The sequence below is a fragment of the Scomber scombrus genome, chromosome 9 (genome assembly GCF_963691925.1).
Source record: "Scomber scombrus chromosome 9, fScoSco1.1, whole genome shotgun sequence".
NCBI classification, from domain to species: domain Eukaryota; kingdom Metazoa; phylum Chordata; class Actinopteri; order Scombriformes; family Scombridae; genus Scomber; species Scomber scombrus.
In genome coordinates, this window is record NC_084978.1 from 32655627 (window position 1) to 32672255 (window position 16629).

The 16629-nt window shown below is 39.3% G+C and overlaps 1 protein-coding gene and 1 long non-coding RNA gene across 3 annotated transcripts in view; both read left to right on the forward strand.

Annotated features, from left to right (window-relative positions):
• LOC133985502 (storkhead-box protein 2-like) overlaps positions 1-16629 on the forward strand; it is a 165193-nt gene that overhangs the window by 147625 nt on the left and 939 nt on the right. The window lies entirely within an intron of this gene.
• Positions 1295-3031, forward strand: LOC133985509 (uncharacterized). Its single transcript, XR_009925471.1, has 3 exons — positions 1295-2200; positions 2302-2484; positions 2616-3031. It is a non-coding gene; the product is annotated as an uncharacterized LOC133985509 (long non-coding RNA).

The window sequence follows — 16629 nt, forward strand, 5'->3', positions numbered from 1 at the left end:
TAATTGGTGATCGGTCCCAAAAATCCTGATCGTCTTACGCCTACCCACTATAATGACTTCATCAGTGCTAAGGACTAAGTTTGATAAAAAACTGAGAAAACAGATACAAATATGGGCCAGGAGAACGGTACATTATAACAAATAAAACTGGCTATTACGTTTTCTAGGCTGGATGTGAAAGGCAAAGAACAAGGCTTTCAAATAAGTTATAATGAGGTTTAGGTCTATGGTTAATTATTAGGCTTGAGTTGAAAATGGCTGCAACTCCATCTCCCAAGTCGGTCGGGAGGAATGTGAGTATTAATATGACTGGGAGGAGTGGATTCATTTACATAGTCTTCATGATACAGCCAGGTTACAGTAAGACAAAATAAATCAATATGATAATCTGAGATTACATTATTTATTTATATGGCTTGACATATATCTAATGCTGTGCTATTTTGCCTTATTTGTAGATATGAGTCACGCTGAATTGACATTACCATATTTACGTTGATCCTTAGCCAGCAGTTTTGATGTTTGAAACATGAAGTGTGTTGAACCGTGAGCTTCTGCTTAGGGCTGTGCTTCCTTTAGACAGTCACTTAGCGACCCTTGTTTCTCGGCTGCTTGGGTACTACCATGGGAGTAGGAGCTACGGGTCTACTAGCTAGGAGCTACTACATTGGCTCACCCTGGCTACAAGGGGCTGGCTAACTACATTAGCTAACGATTGGGTTTCCATGCTATGGAGCTGTGATTTGAATTCACTGAGCCTTGCCTCCAACACTCCAAATAAATTAATTTATTACATTACCTTTTTCACTAAAGGAGGCAGAGGAATAGCTGAATATATGACACACCAAGTCAATGTCAATGTCATCTTTATTTATATAGCACATTTAAAACTGCCAATGGCCTACCAGTAAAAGAGAGGAGGAGAGCTAAAGGACAGAAGCCTTTGCTAAGTTAGGATGCTGCAATTCACCATGAAAAATTACAATGTTGCTATAGTCACCAATACTGTTATCATATTCTTAAAGTCTGTGTAAAGTCAATTCATTGATTTACTTCTAAACACATGGTTTCAGAAAACATGTGAAAAGGCTGATAACTATGCAGTACTGAATTGTGGAGATAGAGCCTTAAACTGTTTTCTCACCCTCTCATTTTTCCTGATTTTCTTAGCCTGCGCATATTTATTCTTACTTTACACAGACTTTAAAGACTTCAGTAATTTCATGAAAATTTCATACATACTATCTAGGCTATAGGTTGGGCAAAAGTAAAGCCATCATATCTGCTTACTTCCAGTTAGGGTTGCCAACTCCCTGAAAAATAAATATAGGGACACCTAGTTGGCAGGGCCGGCTGACCCGATTGCGTTCACCCCTCCCGGCTTAGTGAAAGCCGGGAGGTTTTTAGTGATACGAATACATGGAAAACTAATTATTATTCAACCATTTATTTATTTAAATCTGTCCTGCTCAACTTAACAGAATAAAATAAATATCTTTCTTCTAACAGAACGCAGTCCTGCTTAACGTAACAGAATAAAATAACAAAAAACAATAGAAAGCAGAAAATTCTTGTAATAGTGCACATTTAGTGCAATAAGAAAAGTGCAAACAGAAAGTCTGTGGAAAAGTTGTAAACATAAACACTTTGTACCTCAAAATCTTGTCTTCCGGTATCTTCTTGCAACAACGGTCCCTCGACCAATGAAAAGAGCCGGATTCTGCATTGTCATTCTTGTGTGTGAGTGTGCTGTCAGCTCATTGGTCACAGACCAGGACAGGGCTGGCAATAAGAATACCATAAATTTTCATATAAAACGCCCTGTCATTCATTGATTCCATTGACATTTTACAGACTATTTTGATTCTCGCGGAAATACGGGACAAAGTATTTTCAGCTCAATACGGGACACGCAATTTCTTTTCTAAATACGGGACGATTCCGTTATTTCAAGGGGCGGTTGGCGACCCTACTTCCAGTCCTTTTGAATGCCACCTGCTGATCCACAGATTTTCTTTTTGCTTTTCACATAAGCATCTCTTAATGCATTTCATCTTTACTTGCAAATGTTGACTGGAACAAAGAGACACAGGAGAATAAAATAATTTCACATGTAACTTCTCTTTGCTTGTTTTTTCACTCACAGGTAATTGGTTTCTGAGGACTCACTGGTCAGCCTAGCATTCAGCTATCACATAAGGTACACAGCTGTAATAAAGTCTGTCTATATGGTGTGTGCACCATTTATGAAAAAAAAAAATAAAATAAAAAAAAAGTGATGATGGAGAGGTTTCTACCCAGGCCAGCAAAAGACACTTGGAAGGAGGCACAGGGCTTCTGGGGAAAATTAAAATTCCCAAATTGCCAAGGAGCAATAGATGGAAAACATGTTATCATACAAGCACCACCATCATGGTGGAGTGTATACTGGATTGGAGGAATTGATACCAGGGTGATGCAGATTTCCCACTCAAGCCATATTGGGTAAGACCATACCCCAGACAGAACCTCACTCATCAAAACAGTATTTTCAACTACAGACTGTCAAGAGCAAGTATGGTGTTGGAAAATGCCTTTGACATTCTGTCCTAAAGCTGGAGAATATTTCATTGCAGAATCAAACTTCACCCACCAAAAGGAGACACACTTGTGGTGGCTGCATGCAACTACCTGTCTTAACCCTAGTGAAAACCAGAGGTTGCCAGATGAGGCAGAGCAGATGGCCCCAGTAAGAAACACAGAAGGAAACAGGGCATCAAGGGAGGCCTGTAATGTGCGGGAGGTCTTTTGCACCTTCTTCAACTCTCCTGAAGGCTTCTTGGCAGGACGGAATGTTTTTTTGCAGACTCAAAGAAACTGTGCATATTCATTTGCAAATAGCTGTCTTTTGTTTTTCAGATTTGTTATTTTTTATTATGTTGGAAAACAAATTTAAAAAGGCTGATAACTGATTTTGCGACCAAGTTGTATTTTTGTATTCATGAAAAGGTCTTGTTTATGGTGTCTTTCTTTTGAAAATAAAATATATGAAAAAACATTTCTGTTTGAGAACTTTTGAAAGCATGGCCTTATTTACTTAATGGGCCATAACTCCCCAATACTTAATTGGATTGCAACCAAACAGTCACATTGCATGAGTGTAACATTTCATACATTTCTACCTACAGTAGGCACTTCAGTAACATTGTAAAATGATATATCTGCAATTGTGTTATCTTTAATAAAATTAAGTTGGTACACAAGTTCTCCGGGAGAATGCGCACAACATAGTGAAACATGCCACAAATAGCTCCATCTTGTGGCCAATAGTAAAACACCACCATGCTATTAATTAACTGCCATCTTTTTAATGTAATATTCTTTGAAATCCAAATTCAGCAGAATTATACAGATGGGGATGCTGAACAAGTCTGTAGGTGGTGCTTAAAGATTGGAAAAATTGCTGCTACCGCAGAAGCTTGCAGTGGCAGCAGCACTTTGCAGTAGCAGTTGTAGCAGTAGCAGTGGCTAAGAGCGGCAGCAGGAGTTAACGGCTTCCAGCTCTAAAATGCATTTTCTGAGATGTAACTGAAAACAGATAAAATGCATTTTAGAGCTGGAAGAAAAGAGTGGAAAAGTAGTTAATAACTGACGAGGTCTATCTGACCCAAATCATTGGAGGCTATTAATTCCACCACAGTGAATATGTTTTGTGTGTGTGTGTGTGTGTGTGTGTAATCCTGCAAAATCCCTGTTATAATCACACAATAATGTCCAAATATTTTCTTTTTTTCCCCAATACTTTATTTTTATAGAAAGAACATAAACCACATACAGCATTCATAAAAAAACATGGAACAAACAGTTGGTCACCAACACATTCATGGGTCAATGACGTATAAGGATTTATTTAAAAATAATAAATATGGGAATATCTATTGCAGTAATTCAAACATTAAGAAAGGTTGAGTACACATAAATACATATGAAAATAGTAAATTAGGTGTTTTATGTGTTTTCCCATCTCGATGAATTAGAACTGACCTTAAAAAAGTCATGTGGTGCGACCATGATCTATCTTAAAATAAATGAATTTAAGTGTTTCGAAACAAATTATTTGCATGTGTTAAGTTTTTGTAAATAATAATCTCATATTTATGTTCTATAATGTCACAGTTGCCTTCTTAAATGTATGTAAGACTTATTTTTCCTGTAAATTGCTTAAAAATGATTGAAAAAATTTAAAAATACAATTCAGTTAAGCGTACTGTATCAGTGATTAATATTAAAAGTGATATTTTACTCTGAATTTAATACAGTTATTGGTATTATTGGTCGCACCACATGATATTTTGTCACTTTAAATAACAGAAAAATTACTAATAACTTGTGGTTTTTGAAAAGTTAAAGTGATTTCATATAAAGGAAAGGTACTACATATATATGGTATTTTTAAAAATCAATTTAAACCTTTTTCTAACTGAAAAAAATGCAGTTAGACTGAAAATGTCATAGTCACGTCATTGACCCTCATACAGACATACTGATGGAGATACAAGTCAGTTCATACAGTAATGGCTCAGTGAACATCTCTTGTGGTCGCAAACATAATCAATTTTTCCCAATATTGTAAATACTTGTCTATCCGTAGACTTAGCGAAAAGGTCATCCTTTCCATATTTTGAATATTAGTCACAGTATCTATCCAGTCTACCTCTGTTGGAGGTGTGGCCTGCAACCATTTTCGGGTTACAGCTTTCTTGCTGGCTGCTAATAGTATTTTTAAAAGATATTTGTCTCGCACCAGTAAATGGGGTGCAATATTGCCCAAATAGAGCAATGAATTTCATCGGCAATAATATTTTGTATAACCCGTTTAATCTCTTGCCAGTATGGCTGAATAGCTGGGCAGCTCTAAAATATATGAAAATGGTCTGCTAGCTGTTCTCCACAGTTCCTCCAACATAGACCTCTGGACCGTCTCCCCTGTCTGCACACATTTTAGCTTAGGAATGATGAAATACCTAACCAGATTCCGCCAGCAAAAATCTCTCCAAAAACCAGAACTAGTGGAAGTTGACTGCACAGAGCACATATTCAACCACTCTTCGTCTGTGATGACAGTTCCAGATTCTTTCTCCCATTTTAATCTAACCATATCTGAATACAGAAGTACAGTGTTGAAAGTTTCTTATTGTCCTTTTTTTTTTTGTACATGTCAATAAATATGTCAATTAAGTTAGTCTCACATTCCTCTTTTGGTTTTATCTCATCATTAAAATAAGTCCTGATTTGAAGATACCTAAAGAAATCCAATTTTTCTAATCCATATGAATCCGAAATTTTTCTGAAAATTATCAAATTCTCCCTTCGATGAAATTGAAGTAGTGAAAGTAGTGATTCTCCTTCTATACCAATGTTTAAACCTCCCGTCTATCCTTGCAGGCTTGAATTCGGGGTCAAAAGCAACCCATCTCAGCAGTTTAGACTGCCTTTCAACTACTTGTGATTTACATTCCTTAAGCCAAATTCGAAGGCAAACTTTAGACCATTGATTCAGCCCACTAGAATGCTGCTCATACAGTATTTTACTTACCAGTATAGATTGTAACGGTATATCTAATTGTGAAGTTTCCAAATCCTTCCATTTTGCTGTATAATTTGGATTACAGCAGCATGCCAGTGGTATTAATTGCACTGCCTTATAGTAGTCTGATAAGCATGGTAGGGATCTACCCCCTTTCTCTTGAGACAGTTTCAAAGTTTTGAATTGAATCCTTGGCCTTCTACCCGCCCATATGAATCTTGAGATCCATTTATCCCATTAGCTAAATTGCTTTGGTGTAACCATTACTGGCAGGGATTGAAAAAGGTATAAGAGTCAGGGAAGTAGGTTCATTTTTTATTGTTTTTATCCTATTGTGCATGTCTAAGGGCAGCTGAGACTATCTGTCAATATCTGACATGATGGTTTTACTTATGGGACCATAGTTTCTTTCATATATTTTTTGGATAGATCTTACGGTATTCAAATCCCCAGGTACTTAATTTCCGATGAGTTCCATTTAAAATCCAATTTATTTAGCATGCCTTTCTGAGGGGTGTAGTTATAGCTTAAAATTTGGGTTTTTTTGCACATATAATTTATATCCAGAATAGGTTCCGAAGTCTTTTAGTGTAGACATCAACCTAGGGATGCTAATCAATGCTGTTATAAGCAGTAACACGTCGTCTGCATATAGACAAATCTTTTGCTCCAAGCCTCTGACCATTATTCCTTTTATTGCCGGGTCATCCCTAATTGACTGTGCTAAGGGTTCGATAAATATGGAAAAAAGAGATGGCTTGAGAGGACAACCTTGCCGGCAACCTCGCTCCAGTTCAATGGGCTGTGAGTGATGTCCGTTCATTTTTATTCTGGCTTCTGGAGAAAAGTATAAGGTTTTTTAAAACATCTAATCGAGTCATCTTTAAGTCCAAATTTTCTCAGCGTCAGATATACAGTTGTGACCAAAATTATTAGCCCCCCAGGAATTATGGAACATTTTCCTAAAATTCTTCCAAATGTTTGCAGCATTGATAAAACTCGATATAATCAAACATTCACCAGTGCTTTTTAGTAGCTTTTGGTACATTTTGGAATATAAAATAACATTTTAGGCTTGCTTTATATGAAATATAGAGAAAAATGGGGATGTCAAAAATATTAGCCCCCATGATGGGGTGGTCAATAATATTTCCCCCCATGTGAATTCTTGCTTTCAAAAACACACCTAATTAACCAATCAGCTTTCAAACCACACCTGTGCAGTCAATTGGCTTCCTCACAACACTTGGACATTCAATCAGCATAAAAGGACTCCAAGGAACAGGGCACTTGAACACATTATTGAGAGGGACTACTTTTACTCACCATGCCAAAGACAAAGGAAATCAGTCTTGAACTCAGAAAGAAGATAGTGGAGGCTCATGATAAGGGGGAAGGCTATACTGCCATTTCCAAGCGTTTCACAGTGTCTAGAACCGCTGTACGTTGCATCATTGCCAAGTACAAGGAGACAAATTCTGTAAGAAACAAACCTGGGCGGGGTCGTAAGCTCAAGATTTCAAGAACTCTAGAGAGGAAAATTGTCAGAGATGTCAGCAAGAATCCCCGGACATCTGCCAAGATGATTGTTGCTGACCTGGCCTCTTCTGGAGTTGATGTTTCAAGGAGCACAGTTGTGAGGGCTCTCCATCGTGGTGGGCTTCAGGGCCATCGTCCAAGAAGAACCCCTTTACTCAAAGAGCGGCACATCAAAGCCAGACTGAGGTTTGCCCGTGAACAGGTGAAAGGTAAAGATGAGTTTTGGAAGTCTGTGCTTTAGTCTGATGAGACTAAACTGGAATTGTTTGGGCACATGGATGTTGCTTATGTTAAGCGAAGAAAGGGAGAGGCCTTGAACCCTAAGAACACAGTTCCCACAGTTAAACATGGTGGTGGGAGCATCATGCTGTGGGGCTGTTTTGCAGCCTCAGGCACAGGGAGCCTTGTTCGGGTGCATGGCATCATGAAAAAAGAAAATTATGTTGACATTTTGAGGGATATTATGCAGAAATCTGCTCGTAGTTTATCCTTAGGTCGTCGCTGGGTCTTCCAACAAGACAATGACCCGAAGCACATATCGAAATTGGTCCAACAGTTCCTGAAGGATACCAAAACCAAGGTCCTGGAGTGGCCCGCACAGAGCCCAGACCTCAATCCTATTGAGAATCTGTGGCGGGTGCTCAAAGTGAATGTCCATGCTCGGAAACCACGCAATTTGGACCGACTGGAACAATTTGCAATGGAAGAATGGGCCAAAATCCCTCAGGAGACCTGTACCAACCTAGTAAAGAACCACTCTAAGAGGTTGTCGTCAGTTGTGGCTCAGAAAGGGTACACTATTGACTATTAATGGCCAGGGGGCTAATAATTTTGGATTTCTCATTGTTGCCCTTTTTTGTTTCAATTCATTGTATCAATAAAATAACCTAATCAAACTTGTCAACTTTTATCTATGTAGCGTATTTGTTTCCACAATAATAAACACGTGCTGTTAATGGCCATTTCCATGGAGAAATCAAGAATTGTGTCTAATTTCACAAGGGGGGCTAATCATTTTGGTCACAACTGTAGGTACTCCCAGTGAACCGACTCAAACGCCTTCTCAACATCTTGACTGAGTGCTACAGCTCTGTTATTTCCCTTAGTCACATGATGAAGTACATATAGCACCCGTCTAATATTGTCTTGCGTCTGTCTATCATGCACAAAGCCTGTTTGATCTGGATCCACTAGTTCTGGTATTATATGTTCTACTCTTTTAGCCAGTATTGACGCGTACAACTTATAATCAATATTCAGTACAGAAATTGGTCTATATGCACTACACTTTTTTTTTTTAGCCTTCCCCTCTTTATGAATAACTGAAATTATTGCTTTCCTCTATGTTCTTGGTGGATCACCTTCTTTGAGTTTGTGGTTAAAGCAGTCCAAGAGTATGGGCATTATTTGCTCTTTAAAGGCCTTATACCATTCGGCCGGAAAGCCATCAGTTCCCGGCGCTTTATTGGCTTTCAACTTAGAAATTGCCTTTTCTATTTCCTCCTTTGTGATATCTGCCGTAAGGGCTTTATTCTGTTCTTCACCTATGGAGGGTAGATCTAGTGATTCTAGAAATGTATTTATTTCCTGAGGGCTAGTTCTATTCAGTTCCCTATATAGTTCCCTGTAGTAGTTTTCAAAAATGTGTTCTATGTCCTCTAATTTGTGGCACGCTTTTTTAGTTCTAGGGTCTCTGATTTCAAATATAGAACTCTCTGCTTGTTGCTTCCTTAGCCTCTATGCAAGGAGTTTCAGGGCCCTAGGGCCATTCTCATAATATCTCTGCTTAACAAACTTGGCTTTTTTCTCTAATTCCTTCTCATAGAGTCCATCATTTAGTTCCTTTTTGATGGTGTTGATTTTATTTAGGATGTGGGGATCTTTCCCGTCAACATGTTCCCTCTCTAACACTTTCAGATTTTCTTGTAGATCAGACAGCTTTTTATCTCTTTTGTTTTTCTTATGTGATGTGTAGGCAATAAGCTTTCCTCTGATCACTGATTTAGCAGCATCCCACAAAACACTTGACAATACTTCACCATCATTGATGTTATCCATGTAGCAGTGGCGGTTCTAACTTGAATGAATTTGAATTTGTTTCTGTGGGTCTCACAAATACACCAACATTCACTCTCAGCATTCCAAGATAAAATAAATAAATAGAACATAGAAAAACAGTACTAAGGCACCTGCTGAGGTAGAGCAGCAGCAGCTGAATAAAGTGCATAATGCATGTTAAAGTGCACAATGCGATAAACAATAAATAATTCAAATCATATATAAAACTTCGCTATTAAAAAGTCGTACAGCTTGGGGGTACATGCTGTTCTTAAATCTTGATGTTCTTGCTTTTATGTTTCTCAGTCTTTTATGAGAGGGGAAAAAGTTCAGTAGGCAGTTAGCTGGTTGGGAGGGGTCCCTTAAAATCTTTAGGCCTCTTTTCTGCAACCTGGCCTTGTAGATTTCTGAGAGCAATGGAACCTCACACCCAGTGGTTTTTGATGCGGTGCGCACCACCTTGTTCAGCTGCTTCTCCTCCTCTACAGTCACATTTCCAAACCAGACAGTTACAGCATAGGTGAGAATACTCTCCACAGCTGCCCGGTAAAACTGTAGCAATCCTTTGCTAGACACCCCACTCTTTTTCAACTGTTTTAAAAGGAATAGTCTGGTGAGCTTTCTTTAAAATCATACAGGTATTGTCCTTCCATTTCAAGGTGGACATGATGGTCACTCCCAGAAACTTAAAGCTGTGTAACCGCTGCACTTCTATGCTGTTGATAGTCAAGGGTGGGTGGTCCTCATGTTTAGTACGAAAGTCCACAACCATTTCCTTGGTTTTACCCACATTGAGTTCCAGATTGTTTGCACTGCACCAGTCTAGCAGAAATGAGATATGATTTCTATACTCTGATTCCGCATTTCTATTAATTAAACCCATTACTGTAGTGTCATCAGCGAATTTGAACAATTTAACTGATTGATGATGTGAGATACAGTCATTAGTGTATAGTGAGAACAGGAGAGGGGACAGAATGCACCCCTGGGGGGCCCGAGTGCTGACAGTCAGGGGTTTTGATGTTTTGTTGCAGCTCTTAACCACCTGCACTCTCCCTGTAAAAAAAAATCAAATATCCACCGGCACAATGACTTATCAACACCCATATGAAGGAGCTTATCATCTAGATGGCAGAATCATATTAAAAGCTGAACTGTAATTGATAAAAAGAACACTTTCATAGTTACCAGGACCCTTTAGATGTTGCAGAATAAAATGTAAACACAGAGAAACAGCATCATCAACAGACTTGTTAGCTCAGTATGCAAACTGATATGGTTCTAGAGTGATACTGGACAAATGGTTACAAACCAAGCGTTCGAATATTTTCATTATGACAAATGTTAAAGCCACAGGTCTATAATCATTCAGACAGCTTCCATTGGGTTTCTTAGGCACAGGTACAATCACAGCAGATTTGAAACATTTTGGAACCTTTTGCTGAGTAAGAGAGCAGTTATAAATGTAAGTTAAAACAGGAGCCAATTCATATGCACAGTATTTAAGACTAGCAGATGAAATTTGGTCGGGGCCAGCTGCCTTTCTACTGTTTTGCCTGCATAACAGGTTTCTAACCTCATGCTCTCCGATTAAAAGTGGTGGAGCACTAGGTTTGGATGGATTCGCAGTAGAAAGGTGTGAGCTATTTGTGGTTTCAAACCTACAGTAAAAGTTGTTCAGCTTATCAGGCAGGTTAGGATCAGTATCCAGTCAAGCATGGTTCATCTTATAGTTGGTCATTAATTGAGAGCCACGCCACAGCTCTCTACTGTCCTTAGAACCAAGCTTACTTTCTAGCTTTTCTTTACAGTCTTTTTTAGCTTTAAGAAGAGCAGAAAGCAACAATAATAATATAATACAAATACAATAGAGAATAAATATTCTTAATAGCACAAATCATTTGTACACAAATGGAAAAACACTGAAGAGAATCTAATTATTACAGCAAACACACTGTTTAAATGGCACAAGACTAAACCAATTCACCTTGAAGGTGAAGAGAGATTCTTTTGTAAAAATAAAAATGTGCATGAACTATAAGCCTGTATTTATAATATTATGAATGAAATGTGCGTTATTTGGAAGAAAGTCGAGGTGTGACTGACTTTAGAGTATTGCTCTATTATGTGGATCCCCCGTTCTCCCCTGCCTGTTCCAGTAGGGAGACCCAGAGGTGAACTGTCCCTCCCTCCCCTTCTCTCACAGCTTCTGTGAGCGCGGCACCATCTCAGCAAGCAGGGAAGCGTGCACAACAGAGTGATAAATTGACTTGACGTGCAAATAATAGAAAACGGCTTCGCGGTGTAAAGGTTTTGGGTTTTTTTTACAAAGAGCTTGTGCCGCCCCCCATGAGTCATGACAAAATGCCACCCTGGGCGCTTGCCCAATTCGCTTGCCCAATTCGCTCATATCGAAGACCACTACTGCCATGTAATCTTTAAATTCCTTCTGTACATAGTTCTTATATGTGCTATCATTTAAGATACTTGAATTAAGTCACCAAAACGTGTTTTTCTTTTTATTGTCTAGGTGCAGGGTTAGATAAACAGGTCAGAGACATCTCGAATCCCTATACTGCATTCCTTGAGTCGATGTCTGTTATATGTAAAAAAAAAAATAGTCAATTCTTGAGTGCAATACTATTATTAACGAGAAAAGCACATGTTAAATTTCACAATTTTCAACATAAATCTTAAAAGGTTAACAAAAGCATCCTCATTCCTAATATCATCAAATATAATCCAAACATAACGATACATAACTTAGAAACTTACAGATGATGCTTTCACAAGCTCAAACAATAGGATGGTGGCAGATGAGACATGCGTCTGCTCCTTGGTCTGCTTGATGTCTACTTTCAGACCACATGTAAACCTACTGCAAACTAAATCACCACTAGGATGTGCTACAATGCCAAAAGGAAACTTAAAATCCAGAGACAGGACAGTAACTACCCCATATTCCTGACATTGCATTTAATCCCACAGTTAACACAGGTAGGTGAATGACATGTTATTGGTGACCGAACTTGAACTGTTTTTAAACTATAAAACAAACTCGAAACATTGCAAGATAAAACAAGCCAATAGAATAAAAAACTCAGGTAGACCTCCATTTTGAAGTAGTACAACACTTGGACGCTCGCTGGACGTCGGCAGGTGTTTTTCCATACTTTCTCCAGGATCCAGCAGATCCCGGATTCAGCAGTGCTCTCACGCTCAAGCGGGAAGCCCCTCTTCTTCAAATCCTCCGCTGCACTCCCGTATGTTACCGGTCCACTGTCGAAGAAAACTCGTAGCTTGGCTGGCGGTGGTGTCTGAAACCGTAATCCCTTTTCCCGCAGAAGTCTCCTAATCTGCGCATACGCCTTTCTTTCTTTTTTCTTTAAAAAAAAAAGATTTTCTCTGGCATAGACGCCTTTATTTGAAAGTAGAGAGACAGGAAATTACGGGAGAGAGAGGGGGGTGTGACATGCAGAAAGGACCGCCGGCTGGGTCTCGAACCAGGGTCCGCCGCTTACATGGCATGCGCTTTTAACCACTCGACCACCTGCGCGCCCGATACGCCTTTCTTTTTGTCAGCGTTTCTGCAGGGTAGTCATGGTCGAAATAAATCCTCCTGTCGCCATAGTAGATCTCCCTCCCCATTCAGAATGCAGCACCAGTTCTTTTGTTTTAAACTCGTGAAAGTATACAACCACCGACCTGGGTTGTGCCTCTTTTGGGGGATAAGGGCTGAGTGCTCTGTGACACTGTAGTATTATATTGTCAATAAATTGCTGGATGTTGTTTTCTTCAGCTCCCTCTGAGATGCCATAAATGCATGTTATTACGCCTCGAACGTGCTTCCAGGTCTGTTAGCTTCATCTGTAATCTATCCTGGGTTTGTAGTGACTGACTCAGCGCCTCTTTGAAGTCCACGGCCCACGGTCCACTCCTCAATGTCTTTAAGGTCGGTTGTTACTTCACCTAGCTTGTGTTGAATTTCCTCCCTTATGTCAACTAGCTCCTTTTCAAAGTTCTCTGATGCTATCTCGAAAATTACCCAGCTCAGACTTCATATCCGTGACCATAGTCTTTATGTCTGTGCGGATGATGGCAATGCTAGATTCCATATCCACTGCTGCTAGCTCAGTGTGTTGTCCTCCTCTGCCATTACCGTCTCCGTGTTCCTCGACTATGGCCCCTTCTGTCGCCAATTTGTCGCCCTTCTCCACTTTCCTGGGTTGTTTACCCTTGCCCTTCTTGTGTTTTTCCCCCTCCATCGTTAATTAGAGCAAAGTTTGGAGAGTATTTGTATTTAAATTGGGGAATAAACTCCGACCGACCGGGGGGGATTATTTATGCGGCCATCCGCTTCAGTCGCTCCACCGGAAGTCCTCAATGTCCAAATCTTAAAGACTGTGTAAAGTGAATTCAGACATTTTCTTCTAAACACATTAAATAGGTCATAAATGTATTTCTAAAAGTGTGTGTAAAAAGCATTTAAACCATTTATATTTGAATTGTGGAGCTAGGCTTCACAAACTGTGTTTCAAAATTTCTGTGTTCAGGATTTAGTGGGCGGGTCTGAAGCATAACCCCGCCCCTGCTGCTGTAGCGGTATAAATACATTCAGCGCACACTACTACTACTACAGTGTACAGTTAGCCAGTTTCTCTATAGGTATTTATGACAGGACTCTTTGTGACTCCACAGGATGATGTCTGCAGGATCTGCTTGCATTGCGTTTCAGCTGTTTTCCGAATCACTTGTGGCTCCATTGCTGTTTTTTAGCAGGCAAATTAATAATATTCCGTATTTACTCAAATAGTGGCCGGGACCTTTAACTGCATAGGGTACCAGGCTGGAAGCAGGTGTTACCGGCCTCAAGCCTAGGGGTACCTGTGTCAGTGGCTAAATTGCTGGTGGCTGCCATTAAAACAATTACAGTGCCACAAACCACAACAAGCTCACAAAAATTGTATTTATAGCTCATTAAATCAAAACCAAATACTTTATCTTCACATTATTGCATATTATGTCAATTTGAGCTAGGCAGTGAAAACAATAGCTTAGATGCTAGCTTACAAAATACATTCACACAAACTACGTCCAAACTCGTTCTTTGAGCGCTATTAAAGCCCAAAACTCAAGCCAAATGCTTTTTTAACATCTAGGTAGTATGTTGATTAAGTTGTTTTACACCACCTTTTTCATACCTGTGGAGCAGTAAGGAACAGACTTGGGTTCATCAGTGTGTGACCAGCTCAAGCACCATTTTATTCTGCCTATGACTAACACAGGCTTGAGTTGGCTGTTTCTTATTGAACCTGGTATTGCAGTGACACGTACTGTCACAAAATGGAATAACAACAATTTAAATTGAATGTAATGTGTGAGAGTCTAACTTATAAAGTAGCTAGTTATTTACAGGTATTAAAGTTTTCCGTCGCTAAGACGGATTTCCATCAATTGGTCTGCCATAAGGTGATATACACGAGTCAATTTCCAAATATCAATACATTTTTAAAATAGCGTTGGAAGTAAGGAGTACTGCATCTAAATGACTGAGTTAAGTTGTCACAACTCTCCACCGCTGTCTCTGTGTCTGCTGCACAGAGGACTCAGCGTTAGCCTCTGCTGCAGTTTGCTGTCATCGCACTGCTCTCAGAGAGTCTGTTCACGGCAGGAATACTGCTGCTTTATTCTGCCTCGCTGTTCTGTATGAAAGGTCCGGACACTGAATAGGGGACAGAGTTGCTCCACCAGTAAGCGGCTACAGGACGCGGTTGTGTTAGCTGTGGTTCGAGGTAGAGAGTGAATGAAGAGAGGGATCGCTGACAGTAAGAAAGCCGGTGAATCAGATCAATAAAACGTTATTTTCAAATTGTTTACAGCGGGTTACGTTCAACAGCACAAATAAACTTCCCCACACACCTCCACTCAACCCTGCAGCTCAACCTCAAAGCTCTGAATCGGTAACGCCAGCGTGTTCACTGTACAAGGCAGCGACATTATGCTGGTTTTGGTTGGTTCAATGTAAGAAAGCAAAGGCTCAATGAGAGATCTTCTTTATGGCTATGATGATGATCTCTGTATTAATGAGGGGTAAGGATCACCTCGGGCAGAACTGAGCCCTCAGTGTGTGCTGCTCACACAGAGACAGTGAACCAGGTGAAAACTGGAGGTGAAAACTGCACTTGTTATGAGAGAATAATAAAAGATAAATCATTGGCAAATAGAAACAAAAAATTACCCATTTTCTTATATCCTGAGACTGGATGTTGTCATCAAGACAAGAGCGCAATAAAGATCAATGAAAAATAAAAATCCTCTCTGTGTCACTGCAACAGTCTGACGGACCGTTTGAGTTTTTATAATGTTAATATGCCTAACTATTTTCTGAAGCCCATAAGATGCTAAAATAACACACAAAGGATTTCTGATTGAACATTTATGCCTCCGACCCCCCTGGTTATACAGACTGCAGTATGCCTTATTAATGCCTGTAAGCTTTTCCATTTTATTTAGAAAAGAGCAGCAATGGTTAGTAGCGGGATGAAATATAATCTTGTTCAGCAGGAGAACAATTTGCCGTTTTCTTATGCGTTTCCACCCTGTTTACCTTAAATCCTAGGAAGCGACCACAAAAAGGTTTCTATGAAATGGTAGATAGTGAACAGCTTTTGACTTGGCTGGAAAACAAATGTCAGCTTTAATCCTTGTATTTATGTTGTTAAATAAGAATAGAGGGGGTCATTTTCTATTAACTTGTAATAGAGACCTTTTTTTCCCACCCTCTACACAGGCATATATTAGAAAGAGGCCTTTATTTATAATTCCTTCTGTTTGATCAGTATATTTGCTCATTTTTTGTACAAAGCCTCATTGTTTTCTTATCTACTTCATTTTACTCTGTTAATTTTTGTTATCGTATTACTGGTAATCCACTTACTCTGATGTGCAGAAAAAGAATTTTAGCACTTAAATTACACCTGGAATGTTTTGGCAGTTGACCACTTAGCTGTAGCATGTGTATAGATATTGCTGCCATAGCCAAATGACGCTCATGTAGTGTTGCTTAAATCATTATTACTAAATATGTGCTGCTATCCCATTTAAACAATCTTGGGCATATAGGTGAGGTAACGGTGGTAACAACTATTTATGCTTAACTGCCATGATATAAAAAGCACCAGGAGTTTATCCACCCTTGTTTTTACCCTGGCCTGTTTTTGTCCGTGCCCACCATGCCTCTGCCATTATCAAAGACCCGGCTTAGTCTTTTATTTGAGGAAATACAGTAGTTAATATAGTAACAAATTGCTGTTCCTAAATATGACAACCTTTTGTGCCTCTAGTTTTCTGTCACTACTGATTTTCAAAACACACGTGTGTTTGAGATTAAGTCAGTAAAAAATGATAAGCACAATAAAAACTTCTTTCTTAAGTCCACTGTCAATTAATTCAGGCAATTATACAAT